This window comes from Euprymna scolopes, chromosome 8 (genome assembly GCF_053919585.1).
Source record: "Euprymna scolopes isolate OS-2025 chromosome 8, ASM5391958v1, whole genome shotgun sequence".
NCBI lineage: Eukaryota > Metazoa > Mollusca > Cephalopoda > Sepiida > Sepiolidae > Euprymna > Euprymna scolopes.
Window position 1 is genome coordinate 98,019,557 of NC_136489.1, and position 13,893 is coordinate 98,033,449.

A 13,893-nucleotide genomic window follows, 5' to 3' on the forward strand; every position below is an offset into this window, starting at 1 on the left:
TTATTATCTTTGTCATATTAAGTTAAATTTTCATTAAGGCAGAGGTCGACAATCCGACCATCGATTGGATTTTGTTTGTCCCCTCAATTTACTCAGGGCCCAATATAAATAAAGTTTTTTTTTGTATAATATGTTTGTAATTTTTCTTTTTATATATATTCCTGCAGTCAAAAACGTCGTATCGTTTAAACATAAGGATATTTTATTTAATACTTGTTTTCTTTAAACGCACAGAAAATTTATTGACATATTTAATAGGAATGTTGACCCCCCCCCCAAGACAGTGTAACCAAAGCTGTTTGGCCCTTTTTCATACTAGCAGCATAGTTTTTGGCCCTCACGTTCCAACAGACCTCTGCATAAAGCTATTATCAAAATAAATCTATTCAAGTTAAAACTGCCTCAGTGACTTCTGTGCCATTCATATATAAATAGAAAGCAAAGTGAAGAATGTTTGGCCATTTTAGCTTTTCTATGTTTTACTTAAAGCTTGTGCACATAGTAATGGCTATTAAAAAAAAACATTTTTATTTGCTTAGCAACATGGGTTTATTATATAGAGAATCAAGTTTGCCTAAAAGGGACACCCTCGAATGAAGACAAGTCTACCATCTGTAATTGCAAAAAGGCTAAACAAATTTTACAAATCGGGCAAAAGTCCATCAAAACTTTTTGGAATGGGGGTCATTGGTCATCATCTATTTATCCTACACTTATCGAAACGCATTTTAATCCATTCATCCGAGCATTTCACCTTTTATTGTTTTATCATTTGTCTATTACTTTCACTTTAACAGACACCACAATACCACAATTACTCTATGCATTACTTCCCATTAAATATCCGAAATGGTCTCAAATTAAATTCATTTATAAATGAACCCCCCCCCCCCAAAAAAAAGCCAGAAAAAAAATTTACTGACCTCATCATTAGAGCCAAATTAAACACGATTTTTAGCCTCCTAAACAGAGAAAAGGCGCACGCATTGTACCGTTGATATTCTTTAATGAGTGGTTGGACTCGGGCGACATGTAATAACCTCCCTTTAAAGGCTGCTGACAATTCTTACCTGACAGTATCCTCGATCTTTACAACATCATCATTCAACCATGTATGGAGTATTGTTGCCACTTGTAAGCTGGTACATTTACCAATAGTTTATTCCTTTTAGACAAGGTCCCAAAAACGAGTCTCCAATTTAATAGACCCCGCATTACCAACCAAGGTTCAACACCTATTCAATCGCCGCAATGTGGCATCCATATCCCTCGAACTGCTAGACTTTGGAATTCCCTCTCTGGTTTCTTCTTTCCTGGCTGTACTAACATGTTGAATTTCTTATGTAATGTGAATAGACATACACTTCTTAACTCCCTATGCAATGCCCTGTAGACATGGTTGTACATATTAGCTTCTTATACCGAAGTGTTAATATACCTTGTTTGACGTGAATAAGAAAAAAATATACGGCACGATCACGTTGACACACACCGGTTCTCGTCAGATCACCAAAGTTAAGCAACGTTGAGCCTGACCAGTACCAGGTGGGTGACGATTTAGGAAGGCGAGTCGCTGTATGCACCGCGAGGTAAAAATACCAGGTTGAGAAACTGGCGAGGTCTATCCTTATCTCTAGAGTAGATGGGACTCTCTTAAGCCATGGTAAGCACCCTTTCTAGTGATGGCGTCATGATAAAAATACCGTTGATAGCCCTGGCGAAGCATCAAGTATTCAGCCTCCAACAAGATTTGAATCACACTACAAACTTGTGTAGTGTGTTCAATCTCGGCTGCGGCCGCGCTGGATGGCTGAAAGAGAAAATAAATTACTGTCTTTCTGAAAATGCCAAGATTATACATTTTAATCCTCATCAGTAAGCTGAATAAAAATGTAATTATATCTTCTTGACAATTGTCTAATACGAGGTGCCTTAAATAAATTTCCAGACTTTTTTGTACAACCATTTGAAATTGTCATAGACTCTTGAATATTCAGTATGTTACTGCTTTACATCTTATGAGATGACTGACTAATTTTTATGGTTTCAGGTTCAAATGAACAGCTATACCAGGAATTGGAATACACCCTACGAAAGCCTGATTATCACAGCTGGTGAATTTCAAAAATCCAATTTGGACGTGAGGGAACGTTAGAAGAACCAAGTGCAAAAAATTCTATTTTAAACTTGGAATAAATGCCATAGAAACGTATGGAATGCTTCAGAATGCTTTGGGGCCATTTGTCACGAATCGAGCATTAATCTTTGAGTGGCATAAGAGAGTCAAGGAAGACAAAAGGTATCTGTGAGGGATGGTGAGAAGTGCAGGAAGGATTAAGGAAGTAAGAACACCAGAATTGATTGGCCAAATAAAGAATTTAATATATAAGGCCCGTTGTGTTTCTATAGAAACAATAAATGCACAGTTTGATGTGATTGTGGGAATTGTACACACAATTATTCGCGGGGAACTGAACATGCGGAAGATTTGCGTAAAGTTTTTCCAAAGTGTGCTCCATCTTTTCCACAGATTTATTTGACCAAGAGGGGCATCAAGATAGTTGCTCGCCCTCCCTATTGTCCAGACCTTGCTCTCTGTGACTTTTGATTATGCCCTAAGCTCAAGGAAAACTTTAGAGGCTGCCGTTTTGAGACCATTAAGGAGATGAAAAGGGCTGTGACAAGTGTCATTGACATGCTCACACAAGAAGACTTTCAGGAGTTGTTGGAACGGTACATGTGAATTGCAGCCGGAGGAGATTACTTCGAAGGGGACTACAGTTTCATATGTGTACTATCAATAAGAGTGCCAATAAGAAAAAAATCTGGAAACTTATTGAAGGCATCTCGTATATTGTCGGCCTTAATTTGTTTTCAGATTGTGTGGTAAAGTTAATTTTGATTTTGAATTATCATTATGAAAAAATATATAAAATAATTCCCTTGGCAAAAAGGCTGGGTTCCTGTTGTTGTTGTTTTTTTTTGGTTTTTTTTTTTTTTGTACAAAAGTAGGCTCCAAAATTGAGTACTTGAATAATATGTTTCTAATCTATCAGAAGACAGTAAAGCTTACTAAGCATGGAAAATGCATTAGAAATATAACGGCCATTTCCCTGGAGCCTCTTTATCACATTAAAAGCAAACACCCAAAGGCACCGACATTTAACTGTCCGTTTTCCATTGTAATGTACTACTTTACTGCTGACCTGCTGGTCACTGACCTGCAAAATCATATTCGCTGACCCAGAATCACATTCTGTACTAATGTCTTAAACATTTCTACCAAAATAGATAAATTGAGACAAGTATATACTCACACACTTCTTCGACCAGCACTTAACAGTTGCAGTTAAAGAGAAATTATACCCGTTTTCCTTTTAAAAACATTGTAAAGCAATCAACTGTGATATTCATTCAAACTTTTGTATCACTAAAATAATTGGATATTTTCAGTACTACGTTCCTTCATATTCACACTTCTGCAGTTATTGAACACAGAACTCAATTAGGTCAACGAAAAAAAAGGGATATTTATTGGCTTATAGATTAGGAATTTCTTATTCATTAACGGATTGATTCAACCTTGTTTTTGTAAATTTTAAGATATAAATTTGAATATGTTATCATGCAATTTTAGAGAGAAAGGATCGTAATATATAGTTAGGATAGTGTTGTGACGTTAGAAAGTAGATTATAAATAAGACAACAGGGTGGTATAGTTAAAAAGAGTGTTAATTCATAGAATTACAGAATATGTTACAAAAAAACTGCCCCGAGGTTGTGTCGAAACATCATCGTAATATCTCTATATATGGTGTTCCAAAAAGTCGATATATTCATGAAATAGGGTATATCATTATACACATAACAGATAGATAGGAATGTTTTCGCCCCTCGTGAAGATAACTAAAAGTAAATCTTGATTAGGAAAATGGATCTAATAATTAAGTAAAAATATCTACTTATATATAATAACCATTTTGTCTGTGTGTGTGATTCCATTCTCTATGAACTCCGAAACTGTTTGGTCGATTTTTCCTAATTTCACACAAATGTACTTTATGTGTCAGGGAGTGTGCTTAGATGTTTTGTATCGAGATGTCTCCAATAAGTATTAAAAATCGATAATAAAATATTCGATTAAAGACCGAACAGTCCGATTTTGAGCAAAGTTGACGCCCTTGTGCAAAATATCACCACGAGTGCATTTGAGTTTTATTAGTATACAAGTAGAAGGGCTCGGCGTATAAAACCAACATAGGTTCTTTGATAAGACAGTGGAACGTTCAAAATTAATGTTTCTGTTTAGAGCACAATTGAACCATGATACTTGACTTTTACACTTTAAACTTTAATTCAGGCCATTATATAAAAAATATAAAATCAATTCACTGCGAGGAGGCATGTGCACTACAGGGAATCACCGAGTAAAGCAGGCAATCAATTGATTTGATTGAAAAATGAGTGAGTTCATCGATTTCGATTAGAAGTGAGGAACATTTGTTGATCCTCGTTCAACCGCCGGCTACGTCGTGCCTCTCTGCTAGTATGTCATAGCTTAAATTGTCGTCGACTGCATTCAGTGTACACTAAAGGGTTCCACTTGCACGCTCCCAAATAAATAAATAAATAAATAAATAAAATAAAATTAAATTAAAAAAAAAACAGTATAGACTCCAGGTCACAAGAAAGCGACAGCATCGAGGAACTATAGAAAAATAATTCACAAATATATTTTTATAAAGATGTAGAAAATTTTGAAGCGAATCTCAATAAATGTAAATTTATGTTTTAACAAAAAAGTGAACCAAAAACTTTTAAAAACATCCATTCTTATAAAGAAGTAACGAGTTTGTTAAAGACAAACATAGAAGGTGTTACGAAAAGTGTAAGCACGGGAACAATATGATATACAAGAGAAAGAATAATAAACAAGTGACATGAACTACATTACAACCACAAAATCACGAAGCAAGAACATATGTTGTTGAGGTTGGCGATAGACAACTATGCATAAACAATAAATAAATGTGACAAACTTTGTGTTATATTTTTCTGAAGGTCTATTATGCAAAAGGTCTATTCGACTTATGCAAAAGATGTAACCTTCGAAGAACAGTTGCTAGCATTAGGGATGACACTCTACAAGGAAAATCTGAATGATATGCCGCCCGCTTTAAAAGACGCGATAGAAAAGGGCTAAGATTTATCTCCAAATTTCTCATATAAGTGGAACGAGTTTCCTTAACTCTCGGACAGAAGAGTTCATTTTTTAACGTTAGACAAGAAAAAGTCAAAGAAAGTTTTTAGGCTAGCACAATTTTCGAGGTTTAGGTTTGAATGCGTGGTACGTTTAATGCTGAAGTACTCTTAGAAACCAGTTATAAACTGTTAAAACTTTATGGGATGAAGGATTACTTATAAAACTGTGGATGCTATAAAAATCAGTAATACTTATTTTACTATTATTATGTAATTTTCTGTGTTCGGTAATCTGTTGGGAAATCGCGGTTCAAACCTTGGTCATCAAGTAATACAAAAGCTTCAAAAATGATTGTCGATGTCTATTGCTAAACAATCAACATTACGAAGTGAATGATCAAGGAAAAGGAGTGTCGCCTTCCCCTACAATTCAGTATAGTAACTAATGAAAAATGAGCCTTCAGGTCGGTCTTGGCTATAGTCGATTACTTTTACTTACCTTGTGTGTAAATGTAATCAAAATGAGTTAAATTAACACTGATCATTATAAAAGAAAATTACTTATTTAGCACCATCTTAATTCTAAGAATTATTCCGATTTTAGGTAACAGAGACGAAATCTCCATTATATTAAGGATTGGTGCCTTGCTTTAGATAGTCCAGCGGAAATTTGTATCAGATGTCGTGTTTCATTAATTTTGTTTCAAAGAGGATGATTATGACAGTTTCTGTCACGAGAGACACATTTTAGCCGTTCGCAAATTTATTCTTATCTTTCGTAAGAGAAAGACGTTTGGCAAAGTATTGCGAATGGGGGCGCTTTCCAATCGTCGAGGTGCATCTGCTTCTGACAATATTCGACACAGAGAGAGGGAGAGAGAGAGAGAGAGAGAGAGGGGGGAGGGAAAGGGAAAAGCGGACGCTACTTCACCTCGCTTCCTATTATGACGTCACTTCCTACGACCCAGTCGTAGTAGCCGTCATGACGAACAACATCACAGTTGTGTTTCTGGGAAGGTGAAGAATTGATACCCCTATTGATCAACATGTATTTGAAAATAAAACAGATATTAAGTTGTCATGGTAATATATTCATAAAACTAAAGAGAATTGACACGCGGTTGGCGTGTGCATTTGCCGGTGACATATTGTAATTGTTAGAATGCGTGTGAAACACGATTTCTATCGCTGGGTTATATCACCAGTTGGTTGGCGATTCCGAAAGGCGTTAAACAACTGTGCATAACATTGAATGCGTTCTGAAATTTTGATGAGCGGAATTCGATTTCGTAGATTAGAGCCTGTAATTGACAAGAAAGTAATAAATCGACAGCAACATTTCTTATTATTAATTTATCTTCCAGCATCTGTGGTTCGTGTTTTTATCACGAATTATGCAAAGTGCGTCGAAGGATAGATAGATAGATAGATAGATAAATAGATATATAGATAGAGGCAGACATAAGTGGGGGAAGAGAGGGGGTAGCTATATAATCGGTCAGATGTACACCACAGCGTACGGACACATTGATAGTGTGCGAGAAGTATACAGATTATACGCACCTGATAATATACAGTAACCCTTGTATATACGAGATGCTGCTCTAGTTAGAGAAATTCGAGATAGGAGATATCATCAGAGCAAAAATCTTGTCCTACATACGAGCGAAAATCCAAGTTAGGAATTTCTAGATGTTACCGCTAGGTGATCGAGTGTGTCGGGTTTCATTACGTTTCCTTAACGGTGCCATTTTTTTAAAAATAGAAATATGTCTGTCCTTACACTCAACATCTCGTCTTACTGTGACGTCTTTTAACTGTTATTTTTATTATGGTTCATTCTTTTATTCTTTCCATCCTATCAGTTAACAAACGCTCTCTTAACTAAATATACGCTGTTTTCTCTGAGTTTATGATCCTAAGTCTAATTTCTTCCCATTTATCGCTAACGTGATCTCGTGAACAACACGTGTTTTCGTTAGCGCGATTTAGGACCTTAGTCGCTAAGTGTCTTTCCTCAGTCCATAACGCGTTTCTGCTTGTTCTCCTGTCTTCTATAACTCTGTATGTATATTTTGTTTCTCTATTCTGTTAAATTATTAATTTTATTTCGTTGGGCTCTTTGTCTTTGCCTTCTTTACTGAGAACATTATTCTCCTATTTGAGGAAGCCACGTGTACAATTTCTTTGTAATTTTACTTCCTCCTATTTAGCCAAACGATCTTTGCAGGATTTCTCGTACCTTCATGCCTCAACTTTCTTTATTCACCTTTCTTTCCCTCTCCCTACCTTCTCGTATTTATCTCATTATAGCTAGCCACGTGTTTTATTTATTTTAATTAATTTACCTGAAACTGTCATTGCAAGATTTCTCGCCATACAAACCTGATCCCGTGCTCTTGTGTTGTATTGCTTTCATCAAATTACACCTCATTTTTGTGACTTTTATTACCCTAACTATAAGTTCGCAAAAAGGAAATGGAAAGGTGTCCTCTGAGACAAGAAGAGGATGATGTCACTCAAAATGAAGCAAGAAATAATAGACAAACATGAACGTAGTGTTCGTGTGAATGATCTCGTGAAGCAGTACGATCAGCCATTATCGATGATCGGTACGATATTGAAACGGAAATGTACCATAAAAGTTATAAAACCGACTAGGGGTAATTATTATTTCCAAATTGAGGATTGATGCCCATGACGAGATAGAGACTTCTGTTGTTGTGGATACGCGACAAGGAGCTGTAGGGAAATACCATCACGGAGAGAATCATCTCCGAGAAAGCACTCTCCATCTATAAGGACCTACAACTTGAGGCATCGTCAACAGAGGGAGAGATATCGTCGGGATACACATGGAGTGGATTTCAAGACCAACCATCGCTGGTTTGATTAATTCCACAGTAGGACTGGCATCTACTCTGTGATAAGGCATGGAGAAGCATCGAGTGCAGATGATAAAGCTGCGGACGAGTTTGTGCAGCATTTCGTTTCCTAATTTCGGAAGGTTATGTTTTGCAGCAAGTGTTTAACTGCGACGAGACAGGTATTTTTGGGGGGAAAATGCCACGCAGGGCATTCATTACCGCTGAGGAGAAAAGGCTGCCGGGACACAAGCCCATGAAAGATAATATAAACTTAGCACTGTGTGCTAATGCTAGCGGTGACTGCAAAGTAAAGCCACTGCTGGTATATCACGCAGACAACACATGTGCATTTAAAATTTATAAAGTCTTAAAAGAGAGACTACAGATGATGTCGAGGGGCAATGCAAAAGCGTGGGTGACTCGGCAGTTCTTCACTGAATGGATGAATTTAGTGTTTGACCCTTGAGTGTATGACGTGACCGTCTAGAGGAGCGTTACTGCTCCCCATTGGGGAAATCAAAATCCCCTAAAACCCTGAGTAAGACCGGATAAATATGCCGAGACTGTTCATTAAATGTTGATTGAATCCCGGACAGCGGCAGGTGGCCTATAAAAAGGGACGAATTTATTGTACTTTGTAAAAATAGACAGATATTTTATTGTTTCAAAAAAGGGCAGGAAATGTCAGAATAATGTTGAATGAAATCGTGCATTCGTCTGGCCTAAAGAAACACCTGCTCAGACGTCCGGCTTTCTGAGTGACAGGAGTGACGTGACCTTTTGGAGGCGTGTGAGAGAAATTTAGTTTTGGTCCCAGATTCGCAAACTATGGATGACCTGCTGAAATGCACACACACAAAAGGGTCGGGTATTCCCCGTTTGACGTGTTGAATTTTGGTTGGTTGGGCGGATCGTCCTGACTAACCCTATACCTTAGTATTTCAGAAAATGCTCAGGCCGAATTAGACAGATTGAAGCCAAATCTCGAGAAAAAACACATTCCAACAACGCCACAGACTCCCCTCCAACCATTTTGACCGCCATCTTAAAGAACGAAGAATAAGATTTTTGGAGAATCTTGATGTTTTCGGTGTAATCAAACTGAACAATGTATACTTGTAATTTTTCGTAGCTAGAACCCCCGAGTTTGTTTTTTTGTTTTTCTTTCCTGGCGTGCATGCAAGCTAATTGATTTTCAGCAGAATCGACACAAAATCTGAGAAGCTGAGAATTTATGCGAAGATCTCCCGGAAGAAGACGATCACGACCATTTCATTTTCGATGAGATCAGAGGCCATCTGCTGACCTGGGCGAGAGAGATTTACATTTAGTGCTTTGACCAGGATTCGAACCTGGGTTACCACGGCGATAACCTGGGGTTCTAATCACTAGACGGTCACTCGGCAGTTCTTCACTAAATGGATGAATTTAGTGTTGGACCCTTCAGTGAACAATATCTCTAGGAGAATGGCCTTCCGTTGGAATGTTTGCTCGCTCTAGATAATGGTCCTGCACCTCACGGCCTAGAAGACGAAATAATGGAAGATTTCAAGTTCATCCGGATGCTCTTTCTCTTCCCCAATACCACACCAATTCTTCAGCTATGGATGAGCAGGTGATCTCAGCATAAAAAAAACTGTACATTGAGCATTCGTTTCGGTGATGCTTTGAAATCACGGGCAGCACTCAAATAACCATTCATAAGTTTTGGAAGGAACATTTCAACATTGCCATAGATCTTAATATCATTGATGCTGCATGGCGTTACGAAACACACATTGAATTCTGCCTGGAAGAAATTGTGGCCTGATTGCAGCGCTGAAAAGGGACTTTGAATTCGATCCCAACCCTGAGTCCGACGTGGTGTTTTCCTCGGAAAGTCTATATAGAGGGATATTAACGCGATTGTGCAAGAGAATGAGGAGGAACTGACAACAAGGGAGTTGAAGGAATTACAGGCGATGCAACAGACTGAGGTGTTGCAAGAGATCAGAAACAAGGAAGAAGATGAGCCGAAGAAAGTGACATCTACAAAAGAGATTAAAGAAGCGTTGACTAAGTGGGAGGAAATTACCGTTTTCGTTGAAAAGAATCACACAGAAAAAGCGGCTACTGGTCGTGCTATAGCTCTTTTTAATGACATTTGCCTTGCACATTTCCGTAATATTTTGAAAGGGAGGCTAAGGTGAACCTCCTTGGATAAGTTTTCGTTTAAAAGACTTGTAGAAAGTGTTTGAGTGCAACTAAAAGTGCAAAAGAAAGTGAAGAAAAGTAAAAACTGATAATGTTTTAAAAAAATACACTAAACAAAAAGAAAAAATAGAAATAAAAATTAATGCAGTAAAAAATTTAATTTTAAGTGTAAGTACAAACACATCGTAAACAGTTTCTTGTGCTTCCTCATTCTCTCCCCCACTCTTCCACCACCCCGAATTAACTTCACATACATTAGCTACCGCTGTCTTCCTCCATTATAAGTGTTCATAATAAACTCGCATTTTATTTCCTTAATATCGTCTTATTTATCTTATTACTATATATATTTATCTTATTACTATATATATTTATCTTATTACTGTATATATTTATCTTATTACTATATATATTCATCTTATTACTATATATATATTTATCTTATTACTATATATATTTATCTTATTACTATATATATTATGTTTAATTACTATTTGAATGTGTTCTTACTAATCAGAAAGATGCGTTTTATAGTTAATTAGGGTTAACCGGGAAGATTTGGGAAGCCAGGGACGAATTAATTGGTTTTCAGTTTAATTCTTATGGGGAAATTCATTCAAGATACAAAAATTCGAGATACGAGCTTCATCTGGGAACGAATAAACTCGTATGTAGAGGGACCACTATATATAGTGCCCCCTCTACATACGAGTATAAACTCGCATTGAGAGGAGCCACTATATATATAGTGGCCCCTCTACATACGAGTTTATTCGTTATAACACATTAGAGCACGAGAACATTTTTGAACACGAGACAAGGTGTTATTCTAAAAAACGTGATTCGAATTCTTTCCTTATCTTTTTTTTTCTCTTGTGACTGTCTGCATATAACGTGTGGGCCCTGAGTGTTGGCATGTAACGACTGCGTTACAAATGTATCATAGATTGTCTGAATGTTACCATAAACAGTCATTTAATATTTGCCAACAGTTCATGAGATACACACTTTTCTAGCTTAGAGAACTATTCTCTGTATGTTCTTTCATTTATAATTTGATATCATTTTCAGTCTAAAACACATACACGGATAAACACCTTTCCATAGCATTTATTCACCAATTAAAAGCACAAACTACGCACCAAAATGATATCTAAAAATGCTATTATATTCTTGTTCAACCGTGACTCCAAACGCCTAAAAAATAAAAATTAGTTTTACAATTCCAAGTCACGTGTGTATGTCTGCGATTATGTCTGCGGGTAAGGAGTGATGTATCTCACACTCACAAAAACCTTCCCCGCGAACCGATCGTAAATGATAACAAAATCTCACAGAGGCAACAAAAACACTGTACTAGGCACGGCACAAAACGGAAGGAACAAGTAAGTATTTTTTGAGGCGGAGTCTGTTTTTAAAAATCTACCAAAACTCAAGTAATTATCCAATGAATACGAACTTTTTATCGGTTATTAAGTGAAGAATGAACTTTATGAGAGTGTACTTTTATTTTTCCTAATCAATATATATATATATATATATATATATATATATATATATATATATATATATATATATATATATATATATACACAAAACCCTTCTTTATTTGTGGTTACAAGTATGCTTAAAATAATCAGCCGAAATTGAACAAAACATATTGTATTATGGGGAGGATGAGGATTGTCGATAAAGCAAAGCAAAAAAAAAAAAAAAAAAAAAAAAAAAAACAACTGCGCACTATCAGATTTTAGGATTGAAAATCCGAATTTTAAATGTGTTTAATTTTTCATCCATTGTGATTTGAAGTGTGAAATTTGTTAAATATGTTAATAATAATTTGTTGAATAGGTTCTTTCTAATTAGTAAAAATATTTTTTCATTATTTTTAAGAAAAACACTACTTTTAAATCTTTGAAAACTAAATTAATAATTTTCTTTTAGTGAGCCCAATATTGCTAATATGGAATTAAATAGGAAATTCTTTGAAGAATTGACAAAAAAAAAAAAAAAAAAAATCGATAAATAACTGCTCATGTTGCTAAAAATACGATAATTTCTTTCGGCAATTTGTCGTTATATGATATTTCCTCACCTAAAGATCTACAAACAGTTGTTATCTCCCCTTTTTCATTTTGCTGTGGCTTGCATTTTACTTAGTTTAAAGCGTGCGGGACTTTTGCATCTACCACACTCTCTCGTCCAGAAACATTTGGTCCTGATGGCAAGACAAGGTCAAGACAACCAAGTGTAATACTAGATGCAGGAGTTGTCTCCAACACATACGGCGCCGAGCATTTCCAAAATGATCACTCAACTGGTACTGACCAGCATCATTGTTGCTTAACTGGGTGGATTATGTAGGCAACTGATGTGATGGAATAACCTAACATCCCTTCATAGACGAAATGAACTATAGATATATTGACCCTCTCACGTGACTAAGGCAGAAGGAAAAAAGACAGGAAGAGAATAAGAAAATATGTCGAGTAACTCTTATGTCACCTGTATTCCTTTGTAAATAAACCCCTTTGTCTTTCACCCATAATCCCGTGTTTCTTGCTGTATTCTTATTTAAAGTAAGGATATAACAGCAACAAATATGTATCGCATATGAAAAGTATTAAATCCTTATAAAGTTGATTCTTCACTTAATCGTCAAAACAAACGTTAAAAATGCATGGAAATTTACAGAACTAAATGACTTTATTTATTCATATAAAGGTTACCGTAGTTTCTTCGAAACCATCATTAAATTTTGGATTTTTAAATTTCGCCACGCGAAATCTATGGACTGAGATAAAAGATGGAATTATTTGAAATTCAGGTACTTATTTTTTAATATATTCGCATATTCTAATTGCAAATCACTCTAAATCTTATTTAGGCCAAAAAAATTAATAAGTTTAAAACCCTTTTTAAAAAAATATTTAAATGTTTTATTCACCGTAAATAGTGTTTTTTCTTTTTTTTTTAATTTAAAATTAAAAGTTCTGTTAAAAATAATGGAAAATGCTTTTTATATGATAAAATTCAGGCTTTTACTTTTCTGGAAAACAGTTGCTTAAGAATAATGGATTTTAATAGATTTTAATTCGTTAAAAAAAAATAACCAAGAACAACTTTGTTTTTCTGCCATTTGTTGGACGTGCCTATCCTTCACTCAATGATTTGAACTGACCTGTAAAAAAAAAAAAAAAAAAACAAGGACTAGATACACTCAATTCCCTACCACCACTGCTTCTGCTATTTTCTGTCAAATTCAAACATCGCCAACTCTTTTCCTTTTCTTACAAGACATTGTAAGCTCATCACATATTTTTTTCCTTTTCAAAATATAATTAGATCACGCACACTCATAGATTTCTCTGTCTTTTCACAAAAACGCATTCAAGTAATCCTAACTGCCGAACGAGATATTTCATTTAAACAGTAAAAGAAACATTTTATTTGAACACCAGTCCGACTTCTTATTAAAATATTGAAAGAGACATTTTATTCGGAAGTTGGAAGAGACTCATTCAATAAATGTATAAACGTTCATGTGCTGGTAATAATCAATAATTTGTTCTATTGTTAATACAACTGTTTTTTTTTGTTTTTTTTTGGGTTTTTTTTTTGTGTTTTTACT